At 42.7% G+C, this 27,149-nt stretch overlaps 1 protein-coding gene and 1 long non-coding RNA gene across 5 annotated transcripts in view; one reads left to right on the forward strand and one right to left on the reverse strand.

Annotated features, from left to right (window-relative positions):
- Positions 1-1,098: 1,098 nt before the first annotated feature.
- Positions 1,099-26,528, reverse strand: LOC114012942 (uncharacterized). Of its 2 annotated transcripts, none has more exons than XR_008748694.1 (3): positions 26,062-26,528; positions 23,795-23,942; positions 1,099-1,623 (listed from the first exon to the last, which is right to left on the reverse strand). It is a non-coding gene; the product is annotated as an uncharacterized LOC114012942 (long non-coding RNA). The 2 variants fall into 2 exon arrangements; XR_008748693.1 differs by lacking the exon at positions 1,099-1,623 and adding an exon at positions 22,897-23,569.
- Positions 26,529-26,656: 128 nt separating this feature from the next.
- The window catches only part of CAPRIN1 (cell cycle associated protein 1), a 35,859-nt gene continuing 35,366 nt past the window's right edge, over positions 26,657-27,149 (forward strand). For 2 of the 3 annotated variants that reach the window (XM_055813324.1, XM_055813325.1), the window contains exon 1: positions 26,706-26,855. The gene's annotated coding sequence lies outside the window, so the exon portion shown is untranslated. Of the gene's footprint in view, positions 26,856-27,149 lie in introns of all 3 variants that reach the window. The other variant, XM_055813326.1, reaches the window with a different exon arrangement.

Here is a 27,149-nt window from a genome sequence, read left to right on the forward strand (position 1 = left end):
GAGGCTCCCTGGGCATCTCTTCAGAACCGGCTGGTGTCTGGGGAGCAGTTCAGCCCAGAGGAGAGAAGACCAAGGGCTCTGATCAATGCCTACAGACACCTTAAGGGCGAGTGCCAGCAGGACGGGGCCAGGCTCTTTTCAGCGGTGCCCAGCGACGGGCCAAGGGGCAACGCGCACCAACGGCAACACGGCAACTTCCATCTGCATGTGAGGAGGAACTTCTCTGCCTCGGGGGTGGCAGAGCCCTGGGCCAGGCTGCCCAGAGAGGCCGAGGGGTCTCCTTCTCTGGAGACGTTGGAACCCGCCTGGACGCGGCTCTGTGCAGCCTGCTCTAGGGGAGCTGCTTCAGCAGGGGGGTGGGCTGGGTGACCCCCAGGCGTCCCTTCCAGCCCCCCTCGCTATGATTCTGCAATTCTGTGATCAGCTTACCTGTGATGGACAGCAGCAGTCCTGTGTGCCATGCTGAGAATCCGGGGACTCCTGTGGGCGGCATTTTGCTGGTCCAAGAGCCTCAAGCAGGATTGCAGTCCTGGGAAACTACTCTAGCAGGGCAACGAATGATTTGAAGCTCACTCACTGATGATAATCATGGTAAGGAAAAATTATAAAAGCATCTAAGAATCTCTTCTTTGGAAATCTCAAATGTCACTTTTAGAAGATGCTGAGGCCCTCAGTGAGTTTGAAATTGTTACTTGCTGTCATTTTTTTCCAAACAGATACTTTTAGGAGGCTAGCATTGCATTTTGTTGTGGGGGGTTCTCTTCATTGCTGTCTACTTCAATTAGAATCCTGATATTTTCTCACACAACTGGTCCTGAGGACTGACAGGTTTTTTACCCTTCTGTAAAAGTCTATCTATTCCAGACAGTTGTGAGGTTGAGGCTTCAGTGTCGTGTTACAAAGACCTCCCTGTGTGACCGACCTCTGTGTCACTCTGAGATTGTAATGAGCGATGAGCGACTGTCCCTCTTGGTCGGTGTCAGGATGGGAACACATCCTATAACAGCTGTCACACCGAACATTGACAGATGCAGCAGTTTTCCTGGATTCCTGGTATCTCTGATTCTCACTGCTGGACTAGTAAATACTGTTAAAAAAAAAAAAAATCTGCTCTGAAGACACTGTGAGGAACTTGGACAGAAGAACACTAGACCTCATATCCGCACATCCTACAAATCCCAGAACACACAACTAGCAAAAGCAGAGCAAAATTCGGTAGAATTTAGCTTAAAAGACCAGGTGAATTTCCCAGTCAGAGTTTGTATTATTAGCCAAATTAAGTGGGTTTTTTTCCTGCTAAAAGCAGGCTGGCTCTCGCTGTGTAATCCAAATGTGAGTACTCCCTACAGTTCTCATAGTGTGTACATAGGAGTGGGTGAGTGTATTTACATAAGGCTGAATGTGTAGGTCCTGGTCAGTCTCACAGTCAATTGATACAGATGTACCTCATGATGGGGAGTAGACGAAATTAAGCTATTTTACCACTTGGACAGTGTTAACCGGACGTTATGCCAACTAGTTTTATAAAAAAGAACCAACTTTACACCCACCACTGCTCCTGTGCCATATTCACACACGATGAGGTATGCCTATCTTTTAGAAAGTACTTCCAAGGTAGGTAACCTGAAAGGGAATAAAGGGTAGGAACTGCATCACCCAAGGATCTTCATCATCTTGCTACACTAGGGCAGTTCTTCCCCTTAACTAACATTGCCCGATGAGGGCAGCTTTCCCAGTGCAAACGGGTGGAGCACTCAGGGCAGGGATGGCACCAGTTTGCAAAATAAGCCTTTGGATGGAAGGACCCTGCACTGGGTTCTTGCATACATCCATTTTTTTATGTTCTGTTGAGGAAATACAGCAATGTTTAGAGAAGCCAAGCAGGGAGGCAAAGAGGAACCAGGGCTCTTTTAAAATACTTTGGCCACAGACAAAAGTCCTAAAATGTTTTTTTCTGCACTGTGACCCCTCGGCGCGGAGGGACCAGCAGCCAATTGCGTTATAGCACTGCCGATTACTTATGATTCCCTTCCTGTGAGGACAGGCCCTGATGTGTTGTTTTTTGATAACACTGGCTCCTTTAGAGCAATAAAGCTGGTACAGTTTCCTGCCTAATCGGAGAGCAATTACTGTACCTCAAAAGGGAAAACATTTAGAAGAACCCAGTTTTAGCTCAGAAGTGATAACAGGAACACTTTCTTGCTAAACTGTGATTAGACTTGAGCTCATTCGAGCATCTCCCTTGGCAACACGTGACAAAAAGCAAAGAGAAAATCATAGAATCATAGAATCACTAAGGTTGGAAAAGACCTTTAAGACCATCAAGTCCAACTGTTAACCCAGAACTGCCAAGTCCACCACTAAACCATGCTGCTAAGCACCACATTTACATGTTTTTAAACACTTCCAGGGATGGTGATTCCCCCACTGCCCTTAAAGGAGGAGAGGAGAGGCTGAGGGTTGTTTTTATCTACCATGTTCCTGTATGATCAGGTTGCCCTGCTGCTTGCATAGTTTAGGAACTGGGATTTCATTAGTGCCCATCAGTTGTAAGAGAACATAGAATTTTTTCCCCCTAGGTCCCTAATCTGAATTTGTTCCAGTTTAGGATTGAACAGCATTTGCTATTACTGATTTCTGATCTGTGATAACTGAGCTAGTGGCCTTGTTCAGCTGTTCACTGATGGCAGATGACCACATCCAGAAGCAGAAGGCTGTACTTCAGTGGTTTGCAGCAGTGGTGTTGCCTTTGCTTACCTGGTAAACCCATTTCTATTTTCAAATTAATTTGCCAAACCTCTATGGGAAGAAAAATCAAAGATTAAAGGATTGAAAAGTTATTCCAGCAGAGTGGTGTAGCCAAAGACAGTATTATCCTATAGTTTTGAAAGAGGACTGGCAAACAGAGTACTGGCGGGGGTGGGGGGCAGGAATAGCCTCTGCTTGGACTCCTGGCATATTTCTGGTGATTTGGTGCTTTCTTTAGGACTCACACACTCAGGCATTTCCACCTAAGGCTGAGGCGTGTGCTTTTGACCTCCTCGCTGGAGAAGTCTCTGGCTACAAAGGGTGTGTGTCTGTGGTGAGAGAAGTGCTATCTTACTGAAGTCCAGCAGGGAAAGGAAATGACTCAATCATCAAAAGGCCCTCCTTCCTCAGGGAACTGTCCTTAATCAGTATTATCCCGTTACAATAATACTATTTCAGAAGGACTGTGAACCAGAGCACTTGCGTAGCCATGTAAACTGCTTCCTGTATTTTCCAAACAAAACAGCATTCAGCAATTAATAGAATTTAGCTATTAGCTCTGCTATGATAAAACAACAGTGGCTGTTGATCCTGCAACCCATCTTTGTGCAATCCTTCTCCCAGGAAGTGTCCTTTTCATTTGGATCTATGTTACCTTCTGCTCCAGGAAAGAATAAACAAGTATAAATAAGATTGCTTGCACTTTGTTTGGCTTAAAGTGTCATAGCTATGAAAATTGTCCTCTTTACCCTTGCAAGAGCTATTGCAAAGCTTCCTCCTGGGATACCCTGATTAGTCATTGCTTTAGTATTAAGCTGGGATACTTTGTGCTGCTTGCCAGGGATCCTGTACAATCTCTACCTTTTGGTGCTTGATAATAGGCAGCTCCAGAAGCTGGCAGCGGAAGCTACAGAATAAAGCAGTGGGTCCTTCAGAGCTTGGGGACCAGGAGTATTACAGAGACTCAGCTCGCCATAATTAACTCTGATTAGACACAGCCACAGATGGGCAGCATCTCAGCAACAAATGGACCATTTGTTCTTCTTTGATTGATAGGAGAGAAACCCGTAACATGACAAGAAAATGCCACTTGCAACATGCACAGATGTATGTAAGACTGACTGCCAGGGCAGAGCTTTGACTGGGGGGGTTCAGAAGGAATACATAGGGCTGACCTTTGGGTTTGGGTTTCATTCTAGAGTGGTTTTTTGCCAAATGTAGGAATTAGATGTTGCAAATGCACAAGGATTAGAATAGGAATAGAAGAGAGAGAGAGAACATGGGTCTTTGCTTTTCTTGGAAATGCAGGCTACGAAATTTAGCTTCTTCCTCAGCTAGTTTTTGTTTACTGGCTTGGCGGGAATGATAAAAATGCAAAATCAGTACAGTGGGTTGTCTCATCGCAAGAGATGAAACTAATGGCTTAAATTTATGGCTGATGTATTTTCACTGAAGTCAGTAGATTTACATGACAGAGTCTAACCATATGTTTAGGCCTTTTTATACACAATAAAGTTGAATGATGTTGATGGTACTGTGACAGCTGTGATGTCTTGCTTCAACTCCAAAATGCCTCAAAACTTTCCACCATATAATAATCCAGAGGGAATAAGTGTGTCAACAGTGAAGTTGTGTATTTGATGCTCGAGTCTGTATACTGAATTTGCAAGGATAGCATCACAGAATTTGTTAGAAAAACTTTCCTTTAAGTACTCTGTATAAAAGTAAGGTGTAAGCTGAGCACAAAACCCCCATGTCTGAATTCAAACTGCAAAGTTCAAAAAGAGAGAATGATGGTACCGATTTAACCCACGTGAAACCTGTGTACTAAGAAGAAGTGAAATAAATAAATAATTTTCTTAGATATGCTGACTACCAGCAAAGGTGCAGAGCTCCTGCTGATCTACCATACTTTCACTGAACTTTTAGGCATAATTTGATAGAAGTAGAGGGTAAAATTTTTGTCTGCATTGGGTAAGGTCTTATCTTTATGTTGTTTGGGAAAACAACAATGGATTGGGGGGGGGCATTTGGGACTCTGCTCAAACACCACTGAAATCAAAGCGTTCTTTCCACTGGCTTTGGATTAGAAAATAAACTGATGGGGTGAGGAAGGATTGTCTTTGAAGGACTCAGATGTTAATTCAGCTCTTGGCTGTGCCAGAGGTTCCCAGGGTGATCTTGGGAAGACTGCCTTGTCTGCCTCTGGAAGTTTTCCATTTGTGTAGTCAAATGATGCTGCTTCCTTTCTACCACCTTTTGCCTGGCTTGTCCTTGGAAACTATTTGTGTAGGATCCGTTTCAGACTTGTGTTTCTATAGCATCTATCACACTGGGATCCCAGCTGAGGTAAAATTAGAAAGGACACGAGAGTGAATGGAATAAGTGATTTGGTGGGAAGAATGATAATTATGAAATATTACTTTAAAAATTAGCAGTTCAATTAGCAAAATTTAAAATATTTTGTACTGCACTAGTACCTTGAGTCAGATTGGGCTCACTTTCTGCGCTGGAGTTAAAAAGCAAGAAACATATCAACAAGACAGTATCTTCAATTAATTCTTTCTTAACATTTCATCAAGTTAGAAACGTCCACTACAGGGTTAACAAATTGGAAGTTTTGGCTTAGTTGTTATCACACAAATACTTCTTTATAAACTATTATTCATGTCTTAAGTTGCAGTCTGGGAGGCGAAGAAGGCTGGGATTTCATATTTTGGTGTGAAGCTGAAACATGCAGCGCATCTTTTAGTTTCTAGAGATTTAAGACTAGATTATTCCCCTTAATCTGCTGCTATAATTATGAACAACACTTCTAAAAGTAAAAAAAGGTTATGAATGCAACTCAAGGGAAAAACAGGGTTAAGGTTTATTCAGAGAGAAAATCCATTATATACTCAATGAAACAATAAAGAAACAAGAGCATCAAGAATAGCAGTAGGGTTTTCCAGAATTTATTTTGGTATTTATGTAAAAATGTGCAAACAAAACACCACAGAAAATCCTAGATATGTTGCATTCTTTGACTATACTCCAATTACGTACTGAAAGCCATTTTAAAAAAGTAGGTATACCTAAATTCATAAATCCACCAGCTATTCCACATCAGCTCTTCCTGGCCTGGATTGTAACCAGCATCTCTTGGAACTAGCTCAGGCTTTTGGGAAGGTGAAGGGGGAGCTGATATTCAGCCTAACTAGACTCAAGATATCCCACATACTGTCCCCATCTCAAAGTTGGCACAACCATGGTAAAGCTCCATTGAGCTACTTCATACCAGCACCAGAGTGGTGGTAAGCAGCACAAGACCACCGCCACAAACCAAGCCCTCCTGGTTTAGAATAAAAAGGCATCAGGTTGTGAATTCTCGTATCCATCGAGGTATCCAAAGAATGAATGCCTTGCACCTCCCTCCATCCCATACATTTGATAGGAACAAGCTTGCTCTGCATTACTGGTAGCATTAAATTTGGCATCTCCAGGGCTTGATTCAACAGCAGGATCCAGAAAGGCTTCCTATTTGCTACTGCTGCCACATATTATCCAAAGAATCTAAATCCTTAACCTCCTTCAAACAGCTTTCTGTGAGATGAGTCAGTAATTAACAACAGCAGCACCAGCAAGCCTGGGAAGTTTTTTTCTAACAAGCAGGCACATTTTAAATGAACAGTGATATTTTTGGGGAGCTATTTGAAGAGATTCACTTTCTTCATTAGAATATCAGAAAAAAATTTCTTATTTCTGTGTCTCTCACCATTTCCCTCTACTTAGTTTCACCAGCCTAATTGGGATAGGAGCTTTTTCCCGCTCTGAATTTGCTAGCCATGCATCCCACAGATACATGGTCATTCCTAATAAACCATGAGCAAACAGGATCCAAATGTGCTTAATGTCTATAATCACCCAAGGCAGATTTGCAAATGGAACCTTTGTTTATTATGGCAACTGATCAGGAAAATCTTCTTTCAAGATAATAACGCTAACTAAGAAAGAGCAGGGCACAATAAATCAAAATCTTTGGCAATACAAATGGAAGAAAAAAAATTGGCATGCTTGGATACAAGACAAAGGCCCAGGTGGGTAACTACTGCACCTAACATGATACAAAGCTAGTCTTTCCTGGGAGTAAAGTGATGTTTGGCAAGATAGCAACAGAGTAAAAAGCTAACATTTTTCTAGCTTTAATGGCAAAGAATACAAGGGGTCAGACCCATCATGCCTTTGTTAAACCAAGTACATAGAGACTTTTCTTGACACAACTAGATCTATCAAAAGAGGAAGAAAACACTGTCAGCAGCCAGTAGTAACAGATTTTTGTCAGGTTCCCCAAAATTATATTGAAAATATCTTTTCTTCAATGCTAGACTTGTCCCTGGCTATTAAATATCTGTTCAATTGTAGAAATACTTGAAAGATTACTTGCTGATAAAACTCAGAATAAAATAAAAGGTTTTCTAGTGCAGGCTGATAACGTTTATACACATCTAGTAAAATAGATCACCTTCTGATGGTCTTACAAGACAGCAGGAAAGAGACTCAGGTGAAATTTGTCTATGCTTAAGTGACGCAGCCTATGTTTATTTAGGAAAGCTCCCTTTGAGACTATGACAATGTCTGTTCTAAGCAAAAAACTGGGGAGCTTTCTCTACCTGAGGAAACATCCACATAATCTGGACCATGTTTCAACTCATCCTTTGTTCCCTGAGTTTCTTTATACATCAACACAGCAGTCTGTAGAGGCTTCAGCTGTCAGGTGTATGCCTATTATACCAGACATGCCATAAAAAACGGTCGCAAGCCTAAAACATTTGCAGACAAAAGCCTAGTCTTATGAAGATTCGCATAACATGCAAATATTTGGGCAGAACTCAATAGGGCTGCATAAAATCTCTTGGTTAATTATGTGCCTAAGTGGTTCCAGATCAGGAGCATACGTGATATCTATACCAATAAGCAGAACATCAGTTTTCTCTTACCAAAAGTAGTATTTAAAAGAACTACCAGGGTGGAATATCTAAGAAAGGTAAAATATATACAACTGAAATAAAATCACCTACCCAATTGAAGTGCAGTAACAACTGCATGGAGAGAAAAATATTCAGAAAGGTCACAAACCTGTGACCCACCCTGCTAGTGGAAAAAAAAAAAAAAAATTGCTATGGGAAGAGAAGGGGCTTGTGGTGATGTTCTGGATTAGCACAGAGGGACCAAAAGCCATGTCACTGGGAATATGGGGTGGCCTGCTTGCCTATCAGCCATCTAAAAGTGGCTCCCCTTGAAGGCTGTGGGTACCTGCGAGGGTGTGAGCTCCCAGAAGACAGATGGTTGTTGCTCCTACCAGACCCTAGCTGTGGGAAGCTGAGAAGAAATCAGCTCTAGGTACGGTATTCCCTTGAGGCCCTCCCTTGGAGGGTAAAAGCTTTTGAAGAGGAGTGGTGGGAGGATTAAAAGATATTTCTGGCACATCTCTGACTGATGAAACTGCTAGAAGGCAACCTGGTCTCCTGAAAATGCAGTGACAGCAACCACTAGAAATATGCAATACTGCTGACCCAAACCTACCATCCCCACCAGAGGCCACCCCTTCCCAAAATCCTGTGTGCATAGGGCTGTAGGTCTGAGCTTCCCAAATATGCTGCAAAACTGTCCCGAGTGGACACTCCGTGTGTCGCTGAAGAGCAGCTGAAGGAGCTGATAAAGGTACTTAACAACAGAGCTGGAAACACAAGGTATAAACACAGCTAGTGAAGCTGAGGCAGATGTTGCCGAGTGCTTTTTCTGCAGTGTAATGATAATGAGGAGCCAGCTATCCACCCTCCCATATGTCTTGGCATCTCAAAAAGAGTGAGTGAGGAAGGAGGAAAGGGAAAGGCTGTGTGGTCAGCAGCCAGGGTGAGACCACCACCTCTCACGCATCCTTATCAGCCTCCACAGAGACACAAACACTCCTTTCACAAGGGTGTGTAAAATAGTCTTCAAAGCGATAGCAACGGAACCAACCGAGAAATGGCCTGTAAAAAGAATTAAAAACAAAAACTTTGAGGGTTTTTTTCTGCTTTCTTTTTTCTTGAAAGCAGAACCAGCAGCCCACGGCCCTGCATAATGAAATATCCATGTTAAGCCGGTCACCTCTGAGGATGCCTTTCTCTTATTTTCAGGAAAGGACCCCTGTACACCTTTCCATCAAATGTCACAGTATGTGTCAGATACGTATTGCACATTGACAGCAAAAAAGGGAAGTGTACAAAATGTACTAAGCTCTGAGAAACCCAAATACTTGCTCTGCAAGTTGCTGACCACCTCCACCTCTGTTGCAGTGGGAGCTGCAGGGGCTCAGCAGCTTTACTGAAGGCACACACAGATATAATAAATTAGAGATTGACAGGAGGGAAGGGGTTCTTGGAGCCCTGAAAGCAAAGATATTACGGACAGGGGAAGAGAGGGAGAGAGAGGAGAGGAAAATAAAAACAAAGGAGGTGAAGGAAGCTAGCGGAGACAATAGAAAAGTTAAGGAATGAGATGCTATATATGATTAAGGTAAAAAAATGTAGCTGGAACACAAGGAAAAGACACCACGTGGTTTACTGGCACAGAAATAATTGAGTGCATCTGTTTTTATAATCAAATGTGTTTATAGGAACAATACACAGAAGGACTTTAAAACTCAAATCATAAATACTCAGTGCTAATATTTTTGCCCATAACAGAGATGTGAATAATAATGCAGAGGAGAGGTCACAGTAAAGTCAAAGTCACAGCCCAGTTTGCCCTCTCCATAGCACAAAAGGAGACATTTCATGACATTGAAAGAAAATACACTTTTTTAATGGCCAAAGACTTTATTTTTTACGCAATGAACAGTTAATCTATGTAACTTGTTGTGATGATGTTTAGAACTTGGTATATACTAAGGTTTCATACTGGATCTGACAATACTTGTACAGTATTTTGTACTAATACATGTACAAAAAATGAATGCATTCCCATACACATCAGGAAAAAAAAAGTCCTATTTTTTTAAACCATTTGACTACTAACAGATGGGCACTGAAAGGCAAGTGTCCTGGTAGTGGGTTATGTCATTCCATAGTTGCCCCTTAAATTGTTCCTCTTTCCACCCAGACTGTCATTATTCGTGGACTTCAGGGAATGGGGCCACGGGGATGAAACCTGAAAGGCTAGCATAGCATGATCCTTCCATTTTAAAAAAAGTGACTGTACTAGACATCACTTCAAGAATTAACCCATACTTTCTTGTACCATGGTCTCATTGTATCTCACATGTTAGAGAAGATCAGTACCTGCTGAAGACCCCCAAGAAAACCCTGTTAATGGCAATGACTTGGTTACTGAGTTGTATATTAAGCATGAAGTATCAAACACAGCATTGGCACAGTGAACTTCATGTACGAATGACTGAATGACACTTCGCAAAACCAGACTTGTTAACTTGTAAGGCAGTGCTGAATCAGTATTTAGCCCGCATCACAAGAACAACCAGAGCAGTGAACCAGTTAAAACTGAGGAAGGCTGCAGAGCATGTACAAAAATACAAACAGCTGTGGGAGTGAGAGAGACTACCAGGTGACTAGCTGAAGGCAATAGTTGTCCCAATCCTGGCAAAAGGAGATCCTGCTGATCAAAATAATTACAGAGGTGAAAGCTTATTGTCAGTACAGAGAAAAATTCTCATGAAAGCAATAGTCAACAGATCAAAGCTGGTTTTAGAGGGAGTAGTGAGAGAAAAACGGTGTGGCTACAGATCGGGATGAAGTTGCATTAATCAGACGTGCAGATTTTTAACAGTTGATGGAGAAAAAAAAGGATGCATGGGGTTTGGAAGTGCTTGTTATTTTCCTTGATGCTATGAAGGCATTTTATTTGGAAGGAGCCATTACAGAAAGCAGGAAAAACGATACACCATTCAGATAAGCACATTGGTAGTACAAATGCTGGGAACTCCTGCCGTGCTATAGGAATTGGCAGAAAATTAAGCAACTGGTTCAAACCAAGTCTGGTATGAAACAAAGGACTATGAATTTGCCAGTGCTTTCATCATGTACTTCAAATGGACATTAGGATAGTAAATGAGTTGAAGCATGTGACAATGGAAGATCTAAATTTCACATTATGCAAATGATACTGCATAATTGTCAGATAAATGAGGTAAAGCTGATTCTCTTTGCTAATTGACAAAATTGCTGCAGTCATCTTGGGTTCTAAAATCAATCGGTAAGAGAAACTGTTTCTGTCTTGGAAAGAATAGGCATTTTTTTATGTATGCCTAGGGAGTTTAATTGGTGCTAAGGAAAAGGAGGAAAAAGTAAAAAGAAAGACACGCTTAGCCAAAAGCTTAAAACATTAAAGCCTATATGTATTAAAAAAGAGCACCAACAGCCTATAGACCAGAAGTGGCCGCATTAAATAAGAGAGATCTGATCACTGCTGGTGTAGGAGTTCCTCCAAAGGTAGTGAGCATGACACAGCATTAAGGATGGCAGAGAAAGCAGCAGCAAAGGATGCCAAATCAAAGTTTGGGGCCGGCTGCAGTGGAAAAATGAACAGTGGACAATGAGGAGGGATCCTGGAGAAGGCACCCAGATAAGAGAATGACAAAGACATTCACGCACACGTGTGGCTAAGGGCTAAACAGATCCCCAGCCCCATGGCTGGACCTTTCTGACAGGAATGGGACTGAAATGGATTCAACAAAGGCATAAGCTCTAGACAAGAATGTTATGCAACTCCAGAGTCTGAAAAAAAAAAAAAAAAAAGAGCCAGGAAAGAAGACATATTAAAGTCTCTGCCTTGGCCAAATTCCAACTCAATTAATTACAATCTGCCTTTTAAAATTCCCCCCGAAGTTTCAGCTGGATAATATATTCTTACGTGCATGTTATGGGAGGCTGAGAAGTGTCGCAGCCCACTGCTGAGCTACTGTTTGTAGATAGCATGATTTCTGCATGCAATGCTTATGTTAGGTCAGGTCTGTGAAGGCCTTGGGACCCTTGAAAATGAGAAGTGCTTGGTAGACCAAAGATGATGAAACCATAGAAAAACAGCAGCAGTCACTTTGCCATAGATCTCCCTGCTGTGCAATTTTTTAGTAAATGAGCTCATAAAACCTCACTTCTGCCTTCTAGTGGATAAAAGATAGGAGAACGTTGCAGCAGAAAATTAAGAGACACCTACTGAAAAGAAAACAGCTCTGGATTCCTCAACATCCTTATTGAGAAGCCCTGAAAATCAGACTCACGGGAAAATATTGTAATTTTTACTCATAACAATGACTATTACATTCACTTTTCACCCTGACTTCCACTGATTGTAATGGTTCAAAACCCAACTCCTCTCTTTTAGTATGGACCCAATGCTACGTGGAAGGCCAAGGATACTGAAATATTCAATACCAGGCTGATGTTGATTAAAACTGGTCCTGCTGCATCCACTTCTGGTTATACTGCAAAAAACTCTGCCACTAATACAGAGGACAGAAAAAAACACCCTTCCTTTCCTGCCAGAAGACCTCATAAAAAGGTGTTTTTCACACTAGCAGAAGCAACAGTGCATAGGAAATGCAGATTGCCATGCAATTTTTCCTTATATAAGCCATCATTGCTCAGTTGGGTTTCCAAATGAGATCGGTATCTACAGCTGACAGTGATGTTCTACAAATTTTAAAATTAGGCTAATAGCCCAAAAATCAATGAATGCAAATGTAAAGACTCCTCTGAGCTTGATGAACGAGCCCTTAAACCTATACATTTCTGAACACTAGAAATTACAGATGAACCCAATGGTTCCTGGATGAGTGGTGCAAAGGGAAAGATTTGCTGGAATTATTTTCAAACAAAGGCTTTCATTATTTTTTTCCGAAACACATACACTTGTTTTCATGCAGGAGAACAAAAAAAGCAACTTGTTCAATTAGATGTTTCTTCTGTTTCTGGGAAGGAAAAGCCCCTGGCAACCACAGAGGCTAGGACCTGAGGAGCAGCTCTGCCAGAAAGGACATGAGTCACTTGATGGACGGTGAACTGAACATGGGCTTACAGTGTTCCTGGCAGCAAACAATCACAGAATGGTTTGGGCTGGAAGGGACCCCTGGGGGTCACCCAGCCCACCCCCCTGCTGAAGCAGCTCCCCTAGAGCAGGCTACACAGAGCCGCGTCCAGGCGGGTTCCAACGTCTCCAAAGAAGGAGACCCCTCGGCCTCTCTGGGCAGCCTGGCCCAGGGCTCTGCCACCCCCGAGGCAGAGAAGTTCCTCCTCACATGCAGATGGAATTTGCCGTGTTGCCGTTGGTGCCCGTTGCCCCTTGGCCCGTCGCTGGGCACCGCTGAAAAGAGCCTGGCCCCGTCCTGCTGGCACTCGCCCTTAAGGTGTCTGTAGGCATTGATCAGAGCCCCTCGGTCTTCTCTCCTCCAGGCTGAGCAGCCCCAGCTCTCCAGCCTTTCCTCATCAGGGAGATGCTCCATCCCCTCATAATCTCCACAGCCTCTGCTGGACTCTCTCCAGCAGTTCCCTGTCTCTCTGGAACTGGGAGCCCAGCACTGGGCACAGCACTCCAGACGCAGCCTCACCAGGGCTCCCCCTCACCAGAGAGGGGGAGGATCACCTCCCTTGACTTGCTGGCCACGCTCTTCCTCATGCACAAAGAAGACCAACAGCATCCTGGGCTCTATGAACTGGCGCACAGGTTTCCCAAGCAGTTGTGCTGTGTCCAACCTTGGAGGTTTGGGAGACAGGACTAGAGACCTCCTGAGGTCTCTTCCAACCTGAACTGTTGTCATTCTCTGATTTCAGGTTTTCCTGAGCGTAAAAACTATCTGTAGGCACAGGGTTTCAAGATGTCCTGGTAGAACAAAGACATTTCTGATCCTTACCTATCAGCTCCAAAGGCCTCAGGAGGAAACACGTCTTTTTTTGCAGTCAGTGACAAGTGTTGACGTGACTTTATTTGCGTTTTGCCCTTCAGCTCAAATCCTCCCCTGCCACTTCGGCTTGTCTTTCTGGGGCTGTGGTGGAACCCAGCCTTAGCTTGGGATCAGGCATTGCAGGTCTGTGGCCAAACCTCACCTCTTATCACATCTTAAGTCCATTAAAACTGCAGCGCCAGGTGAAGGTTAACAACCTCCTGCCGTTTTCCCTTCTGCAGTAAATCACTTACAAATCTTTCTAATGGACCATGAAAACTAAAAGAGGTCCGGTATGTAACAAATATTTGAAGAGGACAAGACCTTAAGAAAAAAAAAAAAAAAAAAAAAAGAGTCTGCAGCAATGGTTATGGAGCATAGATTTGCTGTGAAATTGTGAAACCTCTGCAGGCAGTAAAAAAAGGGGCAGCAGAGCTCTTTTTCCAAGACAGTCGACTTGTCCCACCCACTCCCTTCCCTCTTTCCTCTTACAGCTTTCCCCTTTTCCGCAAGAAGACCGCTTGCTACAGAATTGGCTTCTGCCACATCGCCGTTTCTTCCCTCCACATGCAAAGAGAAAGGGAAGGCTGAAAAAATTCTGCTGAACTCTGGTAATTATCTAGACTTGAAGTTGGGTCATTTCAAAGATGGTAAGTGGAGGAGTTTATTTATGGAAATTTGGCTTCTGACACTGATTTTCACATGAAGCATGCATGTTCAGGAGATCCTGAAGGCTTCCCATGAAATGTACATCCAGATGGCATGGTGAGGAATGCCAGGATGCTGGTCTCTAGCCCTGGTGCACCACTGCTGCAGAGCAAGGCGTCAAGTGCTTGAGTCATTGAGTGAGCATCACTGAGGCCTCCTCCACACGCTCCCACTTGCAAAGAACAAAAATTAAGACCAGTCCCTTGGCCACCTCTACTCTTACCATCTGACAATCATTATTAAAGCTGAGCTTATTCTTTCTATGGCTTCCCATTGCATCAGGTGAGGTGATGTTCTCCCTGCTGTCCTGACTAGAAACTGTCCCTTCTCTGGTTAAATCTGGGGATTTGAGTGTTACAAGTAGGGTTGTGGACCTAAGAGAAAATTATCTTCATCTAATGCTTATGCTGCTAGTCCAGCTTATTTGTCATTGTTTAGGATTAAATATTGGGTTTGGGTGCCAAATTCTAACATGTATTTGTGTTCCCATAAAGTTGCTGGTCTGAGTGAGCAGTGAGGGCTGGAAAAAACTGGGAAATGATGTTTGGGGCCAGAAAAGGTGAAAGGAGTAAGGGTGTTTTCCTAACAGAGGATAAACCACCTGGAGGCCACTCAATAGATTAATGCAGGGAGCTACTGAAGGTGCAGGTTCACAGTTCTTCACTGTCTTTGCTAATGAGACATATTTGGCTTCTTTAGTAAAACGGGCTTTGGAAAGTGCACGTTAAAGAGGAAGGACAATGTGCAGCACCTAGTAGCCACTAGTATGCCACTGAAGGGCTTCATTGATTTTTAAATTTTCTCTAGAGGTCCCAGCAGTAATCCTCAGTAATTTTCAGCTAAAATTCTAATATGATGACAAATTTTACAAACAATGAAAAAGTTTTACCAGTATTGAGTTAATAAAATGTCATTGCTTACTCATCCTCGGAATACGCAATCCCTATCTTTTCTTAATAAACCTAAACCAAAAAATACACCTTTCAGGACAAACACTTCCAAGACTATTTTTTTCCTAAAGATATCTCTGATGTGCTGTATGCCAACAGGGATGTGTATACCCAATGGCATGCCACCTGCTGAGAATAATTGTGACAGAACACCAAAAATTCAAGGACTGCCTCCATTCCTTATCATACTCTTCTTCACCGGCATGTGCAGGCCAGCAGAACGCAGAACTGACACCCTCTCTGAGACGTGCCCCTGTTCCTCCTTCAAACCGCAGTGACTATCCCGAGCATCTCAGGGCAACCCTGCCTTGGAGTTCAAGAGACGAGTAAAAACCGGATTTTTCAAGCAGCTCTTGAACGCCCTCTAGTGGTTAAAATAGCAAATATTTGTAATGTCACCTTACCACCTTGTCAACACAATTTTAATTAATAAATCACTCACAATGACTCACGCATCTGCGAGTTAAAAAGATTTTTAAATTACGGTTATAATTATGTTCATAATTACTATCATAACTTCTTATTAGGCAGTAGTGTTTTTCACTATGCAAAGTACACAGAGCCAGAATATCATTCCTGTGCATCAAGTAACCTTTTTCTTTTTCTTTGGCCCACAACAATTTTCATCCTACACTGTGTTTGCAAAGGTGAGTGGTCACTGAAAATTCATGTTATCCACAAATATGAGGTCACTCCTTACTACATATTTTCCCAGAGATTTCAGGATTCCTTACTTTCTAGACAAGGCATTCAAATTCCTCATAGAAGCCCTGAATGTATGTTGCAGAAAATGCTAATTTTTCATTTCACAGCAGAAAACGAAGCTGAGAAAGAACTAGGTGACCCAGTTATGGAAATGTGGCAGCTCCAAGACTGAAGGACAGATTAAAGCAAGGAACATGCCACAGACAGTAATGACAAAATGCTTGTGTTGTTTTTGAATAATTAATAGATCACAGGCCTGTGTCCAAGGGAATATTTGCATGAAACACTATTTACATACCTTTTCAAATGTTAATTGCAACCTGTCTTGCAGAAACAAACACACTGCTTCACAGACGTTATTTGAATGTTTTCATTTTTTTGCCTACTCTCTGTTTATTTAAAGACTGTGCCTTCCTGTTTGTCTGCCCTTCTCGTCACTGTTAACTACCTTAATCATCATCATCAGTTTAAACATCAGACTGCTTTTCAAGTAGTCAGAAGCAACGTGGAAAATTGCTCCAGTAACAATCCTACACAAAAATCCTGGGTCATTTATGGTCCTTTGTAAGTATTGTATCCCCAGTATTGATTCCAAATCACACATTTTGCAGATTTAGACGCAATATTCCTTCATTGCAACCGATGCTACACATCTCTTATGGCATAATCCATAATCTGCCAAATAATGGCACTTTTGCAGGCTCTTGAGATCAGGACCAAACTAGCTCCTGCCACAGCACCAAGCACAAGCAGCATCGCTCTAAGTTACATCAGTCTTTGCTGACTTCCTGGCAGCAGTTTGTAGTTTCCAAATACCTGGAATTCAGTGCTCCTCTTTTTCCGGTCTCATCTTCCATCTGCAGCTTCCTCCAGCTCGCTGTTGGACTGGGGCTTTCTCCCTCTCTACCACTTGTCCTACTTACTGCTGCCAGCCTCAGGTCTTGGCTCTTGCCTTCTGCTCTTCAGGTCTAACAAGGCCTCCTGTCCCCAAATGGCATCTGTCACACACGCGGTGATGCAAAACGAAACTCGGTGGGGGCCCTTTGAGGAGCTGATATAAGCCTGCTTCCAAACTTCATGTTTGCAAAGAAAACTTTCTGTTAACCAGCAAATTGCACTCCCTGATAATTTTTTGTGACATTTCCCAGCCTCCACTCTAATGACAATTTCTTGGTTATTAAGTAATTAAAACATGATGTAATTATTTTTACTTTCTAATTAGATAATTATTCTGTCATTGCAATGATCCAAGTGCAACATGTTATTATTGCAATCCTAGTTACTAATGCCAGTGAATCAAAATGACTTTTTTTTAAAGCCTTAAATCTTGTGTTGGTCCTCAGATAAACTACGTGTGCTACAGCGTCCTCAGGGAAAGCTCTTCCCACAGTTCTTATTTCCTCAGCTGCAGGAGGGTCTCACCCAGGGTGGCCGTGACTCTGATAGCTGCCTGCTGAATAGCTCCACTGCTCTTTGAAGACATTCAGAACCCATTCACCACTGGGGTGCTGGAGAAGAATCCTTGAACTTCATTCCATGACTGCAGAAGTCATCATGCTAACAGTGCCTGGCTATAGCCATGTAAAGGCTATCAGGGACTGCTTCCCAAAGGAAGGAGAGCCAGGAGCCGAGCACGAGGACAGCATAGGGGCGGTGACCCCACTGACCAGAGTGCAATCCCAACGTACCCACATGGGGCCAAGTTAGTGACAATGATGGCTTCCATTGCGAGGCCATCAGACAAGAAGAAGGGACGAGTGAGGGTCTGGCCAGGAGGTCCTGCCATGATCAGCAGGGCACAGTGCTGAGCAGGGGCCTTCTACAACATAGTTGACACTCAGTGGCTTGAAAAAAAACAACCACCTGTTGAAGTACAGGCAAAAATTAGGAATAAATCTGAATTTATGTAGATGATCACCTGTTTTAAAAGACTTTTATAGCTTGGGGGGTGGGTTGTTTTGTTTGGGAGTTTTTGTTTGTTTGGGGCTTTTTTGAGCAGAAGCATTTGCAATTCCTTAGCAGAATTGTTGAGCTTCCCTGGCATGTATATGGCCTTGAGGCACACATTTACTTATTCCTCTGAGAGAGAGCAGATAGGAAGAAAAGGGGCTGCAGTGCCAGTGGGTCCTCCTAAAGACAGCATGCCTTTGAAAGGTAGCTGTAACACCAACATATTTGGAAATACTTCATGCAACCATTAATTTTTCTTCAGACAGACCTTTAGCATAAGGTCTGTGATTAGTCTTCCTCAGAATAGCCCAGCTGAGCCTCAAATACTGACTGTAGTGTGAGAATTACCAATCCATCTTTGCTCTCCTCTAGAGTGGAGGCTCTCTGCATTCTTTTCATGCAAGTATTCATTTTGAGATGCAATTCTATTCACTGTGAGGAAATGTCACCTATAATATTACTTTATCTTCTAAACAGACAGATAGGTAGACACAGACACAACCGTAGACAGATACATAGATAGACAGAAAAGTATTTATGGTCAATATATTGAAAACTTTAACATATACCTGACTTGCACGGGAAATGTAGCTCTACAGAATCTTTCAAAGATAGAGCATGTGTGCTTAAATATGATACAAAAAGAATCATAAAACACCCTGTGATTTCCTTTTCTTTCACTTCATGGTTACATTAATAGGATTTAAAGATTTCTCAGTGGAATTGTAATGTACAGCCTGTATCTGTCCTTTGTTAAGTGCAGAGTTTCAAATACTGTTGTTTACAGCAGCTTCCAGTCTTTTATCATGCTTACTAAGCACACTTCTAATTTCCACCCAAGAGTATTTTGTACAAAAGGTTTTAAGTATTTCCTGTTCCTTTCTGACTATGCTGTACTGGAAAACAGACATTAGGTTAAGTGTAAATGATATGATAAAGCCTGAGCTAAGCAGGTCAGTATAAACAAGTACACAGGAGCCAGACTGCAAAGAGCCATCTTCTCATCTCAGTGCATGGGGATTTACATATCAGCACTATTTTCAGTTTTCATACTGGGAGAAACTTTGCCATTTGAAAGCTCGTAATAAGAGTTTTTCAGCTGGGAAATGAAATGAAAGCAACAAGTTGATCTGCCCACTTGCAAACTAGGCTGTATACTAAGTCTTCCGAAATTAAGTTAGAGATGCTCTACCTTTATTCATGAAACATCCTAAGTGACTGGGAAATAAAGGAGATGAGTAACAGCCAACACAAATTTGTCGAAACCAATCCATGTCAAACTATTTGATTTCCTTCCACAAAGAATATTGCATGGACAGAGGAAGAGCAGATGACATCTTCTGACTTTAATAAGGCTTCCAATACTTTCTCCTACAACTCATAAGCAACCTAAGAAAACATGACCTAAATAAAAGTACCATCAGGTGGGTGCCAAGTGAGTCTACTTAAAGAATAATCGCCAGTGATTCCCTGTCAAAATGAAAGAGGTACAAAGCAAGGTATCACTGGAATTTGTCCATGTGTCCTTGCTAGTTAATATTTTCATTATGACCTAGACGGCAGAAAAGAGAGTATGAAAGCTGTGAAAAGAAGTCAAATACTTTGGAGACAAAATGTGAAATGGTCAAAAAAAAAAAAGATCAAACTCCTATGTGTTCAAGTCCACTTAGGCAGCAATAAGCAACTTCATAAACTCATACTGGGGGATAATATGTTAGCTAACACTTCTGCAGAAAAAAGATCTGGAGGTGATAATTACAAACTGAACCTCAGTGTACAGTGTGAATTTGATGCAGAAAAAGCAAACATCATATCTAGGCGCATTTATCCTGTGAGACAGATCATGTAACTGTGTCATGATTTCATCATTAATAAGGACTCAGCTGGAGTAATGTATCCTGTTTTAAGCATTACGTTTGAAGGTATATAAAGGCCAATTAGAGATAGCGTTTGAGGAAAACATCAAGAAAGGCAGAGGTCTAATAAACACCTTTATGGAAAGGTTGAAAGAACTGGGGCTGCTTGACCTAGCAAAGAACACTGAAGAAATGCAACTGCATTACCATATTGTCTCAGAAAGATAGCTTCAAAGAGAAAGAAAAACGTGCTATTTGTGTCCAGGACATTTAGAAGTAGCAGCATCAATACTGGAGTAACACAGATTCAGACTACATGCAAGGACCATTTTTCATCAGTAAGAATCATGAAGCATTAAAATAACCTGCCTGGGAGGCTGGCATTAGCAGGCCGTCCTGGGACTAAACTGCATCCTGAGTTTGGCCTGTCCTACATCAGCATTATGCGTTCCTTAAATTAACCAGTCATCCTTCACCTTCAAATTACTTTCAAATTTATTACTCCTTTACCTTTCCTATGTATGTGATATGCAGGAAGATTTTGATGTGCCAGCTGGAGAGCACGAGGTTTGATTAGCAGCCTTCAGGTTCACTTGAAAACCATGTGTTGTGACTATGAATACACAGTGAATATCATTAAACAAAGCACTTTTTCTAATGACTGCATGATCAAATCACCTGAAGAAATGAAAAGTTTAGGCACGAATTTACTGGGGGCTAAGTGGGCAGGTAGTAGCTGGACCTGGCCATTTGACTGTGAAGAGCTATTTGGACTTCTCCATTCATAGATTCATAGAAACAGAGAGAAAAAGTTGGCATCAGATACATCACAAGCCCCATGTTACTCATTCCATCTGCTGTAAAATTTGGCCTCCCGCGGGAGCAACTGGCCCTTGCTGCTCCCTGACAATATTTTTGCCCTCCAACAACTGATTTTTATGATGTCTTTCAGCACTGGATTGAACAGCCTTTCGGTCAGCGCCATTTTATCTCCACAGTTATAGAGAATAGCTTTTTGGAATGAAAAGGATAATATTTTTTTTGAGGTGATTACAAGTTTTGGACAACAACCACTCCAGATGTTCTCCAGAAGCAGATGTCTGAGATATTTAAGACTGTGATAAGCTTGACTTACAGCCTTGTAATACTCTCGTTTAAACTGCTGTGATACAGTAAAGTGGCTGACATGCAAAAAAAAAAAAAAAAAACTGAACAGAAAATTGCTGTTTTAGGAAGATATTTTGGTTGGAGCTGCAGCATTTGTCATAACACTACCCAGTATTTTCCTTAACAGCGGGGAAATAAATACAGAATTACTTAATATAATTTACAAATACAAAAAGATGACTGGAAAAGTAAATTAGAGGGAGGACAGGCACAGAACAGTCTGGATAGCGTGGTATGCTGGGCCCATTCAAAATAGCTAATTCAGGCAAATCTAAAGCCCTAAGGTTCTGAGCTGCTTTTCAGTGGTGAGACTTCTTCATTGTTATGTATGACCAACCTACTCCTTCCTATGGCAGGACTTTGTACATGAAAATGAATGCTTGATCTACTTTGCATACAGTGCATGTAGCAGTGTCCCAGCCTGGTTATTTACTTCTGGAAGCTGAAGACTTTTGTAAACAATTGCTTCATGAAAGGGCCAAAGAACTGTGTGATATCAGTAGAAACAGAAATACATTTTATAATGACTTCCTATCAATGGCTATGTGGGGAAATCTAAGATCTGGTGGCACTTAATCTATTTTTTGCTGTATTGGATTGGAATTATGCTAGTTTTGACTAAACATATAATTGAACCCAAATATCTTTTGAATTCTTTATTGACCTTGCTGCTAACACATCAATGTTTAACATTTGTGATAAAAACTTTCTGATTTCATTTTATTAAGCCAAAAACATATACTGAGCTTTTTTTCAGTCCTTATTCAGAGAGGTTTATTTTGTCTGGGTTTAATTTTGTTATGAAAGTTAGCCAGCCTGTGGGTTTACATAGAATAGGAATCTCTCTTGTCTGAGAAAAGGAATAACTTTCCAAAACTGCCTGATAAGCAGGAGAAACCACAGTTTTTGAAAATTTCAAAGTGGGCCCTTCTTAAGACAGTAAAACTGAGTGAAAGTTCAGATTCTCCCAGGCTCCTGTTCTCAAACATGACTCCTGCTCTGTGTTGGTATTGCTGTAGATACAGTTCTACTGTCCAAAATAAGTTTGTAACCTTAAAGGCAAATAAAGGCTATTGTTGACCCCTCTTCATTACTCCAGTTTAAATGTTGCTGGTTTATAATTTAAAAGTATGTTGCTTGGTTTGTTTTTCTAACCGTAATTCTTGTATACTACATCTGGGAACTGGAAAAAGAGGTTGGTACTTATCTTCTGTGCCCAACCAATGGAATAGGATCTGCTTTTCAACTTCAGCTGTGGTTATTGCTATCCCTGTTCTTACTGTCATACTCTCAGTGGCTTTTGAAGTCCCATAACATTCAACAAGATCAGTCAGGGAACTAATTGATTAATAGATCTGTGATCATGTGCAAAAAGGGAAATTTTGTTTTGGTCTTACGGATCTTACTTAAAAAAACCATAATACAACAGAGAATAAATGCAAGATATTAATTATGTTATTTCATTATATTATTCAGAATAATTATGAGTATGAACAGGGAGCAGATGCCACAATTAAGGAGAGAACACTACGCGCTGTGGATCAGTTCCTGGTTTGGAGAAGCCAAGAACATATCAACAGGGTGGGAAAGCTGGCGAGGTACAGGACCGGTTGCTGTTTTGGAGAAGCTAGTAACAAGAAGATGGAAGGACACAGGGCTGAGGTACCAGGTTTGGGGAGACAGAAGCATGTCTCCATTTGTGTGCTCTGATTGCCTGTATAGGAGTGGTCAGAACAATGCAGAGCTGCAGGGAGACACAACTTGTCCTTGGAGCTCACAAGGAACTAACATGAGACCACAGATTGCTTGGAGGTAGCTCTTAGGACACTGGGGAAAAGCAAACTTTTTCTTTCTCTCCCTCCACACACCCATTCCCCCCCCCTGGACCTTCCTCTCTTCTCTGTTCTCCCTGGAGAAAGAACAGGGCTGGGGACTAGTAGTAATTTCCTATAGGATTTTCCCCAGAGGGAGTGGCAAGGCTTGGCTTGGTCAAAAGTCGCTAAGCAAGAGGGCAGGAGGAAATCTGAAATGGGAAGGGCTGCAAAGGTGTGTCAGGGGTAACAAAAGTGATATAAAGGGGGGTCAGAAAAACCCTGCCAGAGACAACCCTTCACACAGAACATAAACACAACAGGTGAGCCCTGATTACACCAATCAGTTTAAGACTTCTTTCCTCCCTCCATTTTTATTTTTCATGTAACTGGCTGGTTACATATGTTTTAAATACATCTATCTCTGGTTTACAGATGATGTAAGATAATGATGAATGAAAACCCAGAGGAGATCTAGCATGGGAGAGGTTCCTCTGGAACACAAAGAGCAAAGCTAAGTGTCTCCTAAATCTGGATCCGCACATTGCCTGCAGGGAGGTCGAAGCCTCCCTCACCTTCAGCAATTTTGTGGTCTAAAGGTTCGTGTTTGTGGAAGTGATACATATGTTTTTGCTGGGGAGACTTCTCCTCCTCTCTTACCTCTGTGTAGTGGCTTAACAAATGTGACTCCAAAATCAGCAACTCCAGAGATGATCTTCGTTTACACAGCTCACAAACATGAAATACAAAGCCAGCTCCCTACAAGTAAGATTTGATTTGCACCATAATTATGCTGAAGTGGGATTTCAGCCAGCTAGCCAACATCAAAGAAGTCAAAGGTGAAGAGACCCAAATCCAGATTTACAGGGAGATCATACCATGTGTGGTAAGGGGATACTTATCTCTAAGAAATGTAAAGGCTGAGAGCCACATGTTAATTACAGGTTTGTCATGCCCGAAGTTAGGGGGATAAAGCTTACTCACAGATCAGCAGTAGTTCAACACTTCCTTAAAGTAAAGAGTTTGAGGTCTCAACTCCTACTTGATGGTGGGGAATTCTGATGCAGGGCTTTCTCTGTCAGGTGTTGATGGTCAATATTGTTGGCACACAAGTACGACGAATTTGTGGTCACTGTTTTGAAAGGAATGGTATGAAAGAGGTAGATGAATATATGACCGCATGACCTGCCTAAAACTATAAGCACATGAAGTATTAAAAGTTATTTTAAGAGCTGAGATCGACTATGCAGTACAGTTTGTTTGTATGGAAGTTATTTTTGAGTTAATTTTGGCAGTACGGAAGTTTTACTTCTAAAGTTGACATAGAATAGAGAATCATGCATGCTTCAGTGATTCCCAGGCTGCTCCAAGAGCCTACCGAAGGGTCTGGAGATCAGGAATGGAGCCTACACAGAGCAATCAGAGCATAGTACTGATGGTGGGTTATGCTATTACAGAACAGTGACCGGTATTTTTTGTATAAAGTTGCTGTGTTATAGTAAGAATCTGTTAAATGAATTTAGTAAGCTTACCCCATGCTGAATTAACTAGTCTCTCTTTTTTAAGTACAATATGGAAGCCCTCCTTTTGCAGTCCCTGATAATTACTTAATGCTTTGCTTATAATGCTTCGCTTATAGTTACTTACACTTTAGCATATAAATTTAGCAGTAGCCTCAATTCCATCTTTGGCTAACCAAAAAGGCATTGAGTGTAATTATGAAGAGCTTTGATGCAGTAATTGTCATGTAATTATTGCTCATGTAATCTCATGTAATAACTGCTCTCAGGAGCAGTATTTTTAATTTTACTTTTTTTTAGACTATGAACATTTACTAGATAGTGTTATGCTTTCCCATGAAGGAGATCTCATGCTGGTGGACAAAATAAGGGCTTTATTGTGGTCCAACACGTACTCTTAATTTATTGTTACCAATTCTCCCATCAGCTTCTATTTTTCTTTTATTGCAGATTTTTTTTTTTTAGCTTTTCAGCAATACAGGTTTTGAATACAAACTGTATTAGGATCCTTTTACTTGGCTGAAAAACTTGCCTAAACTGTTGAGTGCCGAAAGCTTACGCAGAATTGCAATGGCAATGTAAGATAAAGGAGAAATAAATAGGAATGGATGAAACAATTCCGCGTTATTTTGAGGAATTACATTCTGTGGTCAAAATGCCTCAATGTGCTTCCCATGGTGATGAAAAAACTGTATTTGACTTGGAGAAAAAAGGTAATTTCAACCTCTGTGTAAGGAGCTTGGAGACGTAAGGGCACAAAAATTAAATCTTGCAAATGGTATCAATAAAATCTTGGTGAATAGTGAAAACAAATGGACTTTCAATATTTGAAGTTATTACTTTTATACTTCATTTACTCAACTGAAACAATTGGGTTGGGTGTTTTATTTCACTTGTCTTGTAACTGATTATGCAAAATGAGTTGATTTGGAAAGCAAACAATCTAATATAAAAAACAAAAGCATTGAGCTGTTACAGAAAATGCAGGCATACCTGAAAAGTAGAGGCATAGGAAGTAGTTCCATACAGATGGAATGAAAAAAAAATATCTGACCATTCAAAATTAACTGCTACAGCATGAGGTCAAAGAAAGCAGTTTCTTGGAGGATTATCAACTCTCACTCACTCCAGGGAAGCAAGAATCAGAATGGAAAGAAGGGCAAGGACTACATGACTACATGCAAAGATTTAGTGAGGAAGAGTATTGAGACATCTCTCTCGTGGTGGAGAACCATTAGGTTAGTCCCCTTCTTCAAGAAACAGCACTTCTTGTGTCAATGTAGTCAGTTGTGTGGATCCAATGATTAAACAGATAACGGAAAAAATCGGCCTTAAAGACCAATGGTACAAATATAATCTTAAACTGGTATTACACCACAAATTCAATCTCCAATTTGCAATTACTGGGAACTGAATTTTCAGGGCCTTGTATTCCCAAAAATCTTCCATCCATTAATTCCAGAAAGACAACTGAGTAAATACTAAAAACCTTCCTAATGTTATTTAGCTCCCCAGACCACGAAGTATTTAATTTTGGAGTTGCACCTCACTAAAAAGGCATAGTACTCATTCAAAAGTTATCTTTACTTCACAGAAAACCTGATGCTGTATTGGTATCACTTCTTTAATATTGAAGTAATTATTTGTTGTCAGCATGTAAGTAAAGGTTCAGCAAGTGCAATCTGGACATGGTGCAGCTCTGGGTCACAGAAATATGTAAAACTAAAGTACCTTACGTAGTATTCAGGGATTGCATATGTAGAGAGATACAGGTACCTCTTAATACAAATCCTAATATGAAAGACAAACGAGGCAGCCGTTTGCAGCGACTGACACGCAGTTATTAAGGCCCAATTACACCTGTGGCACGCCACCTCTCCGGAGCCCTCCCACAGCTTTAGGGACGTGCCTTAAAGGCACGAATAAGCATGAAACACGCTTTGGAGTCACGCTTAATGCCGGCAAGGCACGACGGGCTCCACGCTCAGGCGACAACCCCCCGCACCGCCGCCACACCAGACCCACTGCCTCAGGGAGGCCGCGCTCCTCAGGGGCGGCGCGACGCCGGCGGCTGTTTGGCGGGCGGCCCGGCCCCGCCCAGCGCGAGGCCGTGGGAGGCGCGGCCCCGCCCAGCGCGCGGCAGGCCGGGGGGCAGGCTGCTCCGCCCGCCTATTGTGTCTGGCGCTGAGGCGCCCGCCGCGCGCCTGAAGGACCCCCGCCAGCCGGCGCCCCCGCGGGCAGCGCCTCCTCCGACTGGGCAGGGCCGGCGGCGCGGAGCGGTGGAGGGCGGGCTCAGGCGTTCTCGGCGGGCACACCCAAGCGGCGAGGACCCCGCGCTGCTCGCTCCCGGGCCGCCTTGCCTTACGCGCTGGCGTGCGCGCCCTCGCTCTCTCCCCTAGTATCGCGGCGCAGAGGTAGCAGGAGCAGCGCGGGCAGCGGGGCCGGTAGTCGGCTGAGGCAGCCATTCCTAGAGCGAGAGCGCGGCGCACTGAGTCCCCCCCTCCCCCGGGCCACTCACGCACAGGGTGAGGAGGGTGGCGCGGCCCTCCGGACACCGGCGGGGGAGGGAGCGAGCTCTGAGGAGAATGACCGTTGGCGGGGCGAGGGGGTGCCGGCGGCGGCGCGAGGCGGCGCGGTCACGTGACGGCCCGGCGCGCCCCCGCGGCTGGGTTGGGGTGTGTATGGGGGGGTGGGTGTGAGCGCGCGCTGGCAGGTGCGGCCCGCGTGTGTGCGCGCGCGCGCGCCTTTGGGCGTGGGGAAGCGGCCGTGTGCGCGCCCGCCCTCCCTCGTGTCCCCTCCGGCGGTCCGTTCCCCCTAAC

The sequence above is a fragment of the Falco peregrinus genome, chromosome 9 (assembly GCF_023634155.1).
Source record: "Falco peregrinus isolate bFalPer1 chromosome 9, bFalPer1.pri, whole genome shotgun sequence".
NCBI classification, from domain to species: domain Eukaryota; kingdom Metazoa; phylum Chordata; class Aves; order Falconiformes; family Falconidae; genus Falco; species Falco peregrinus.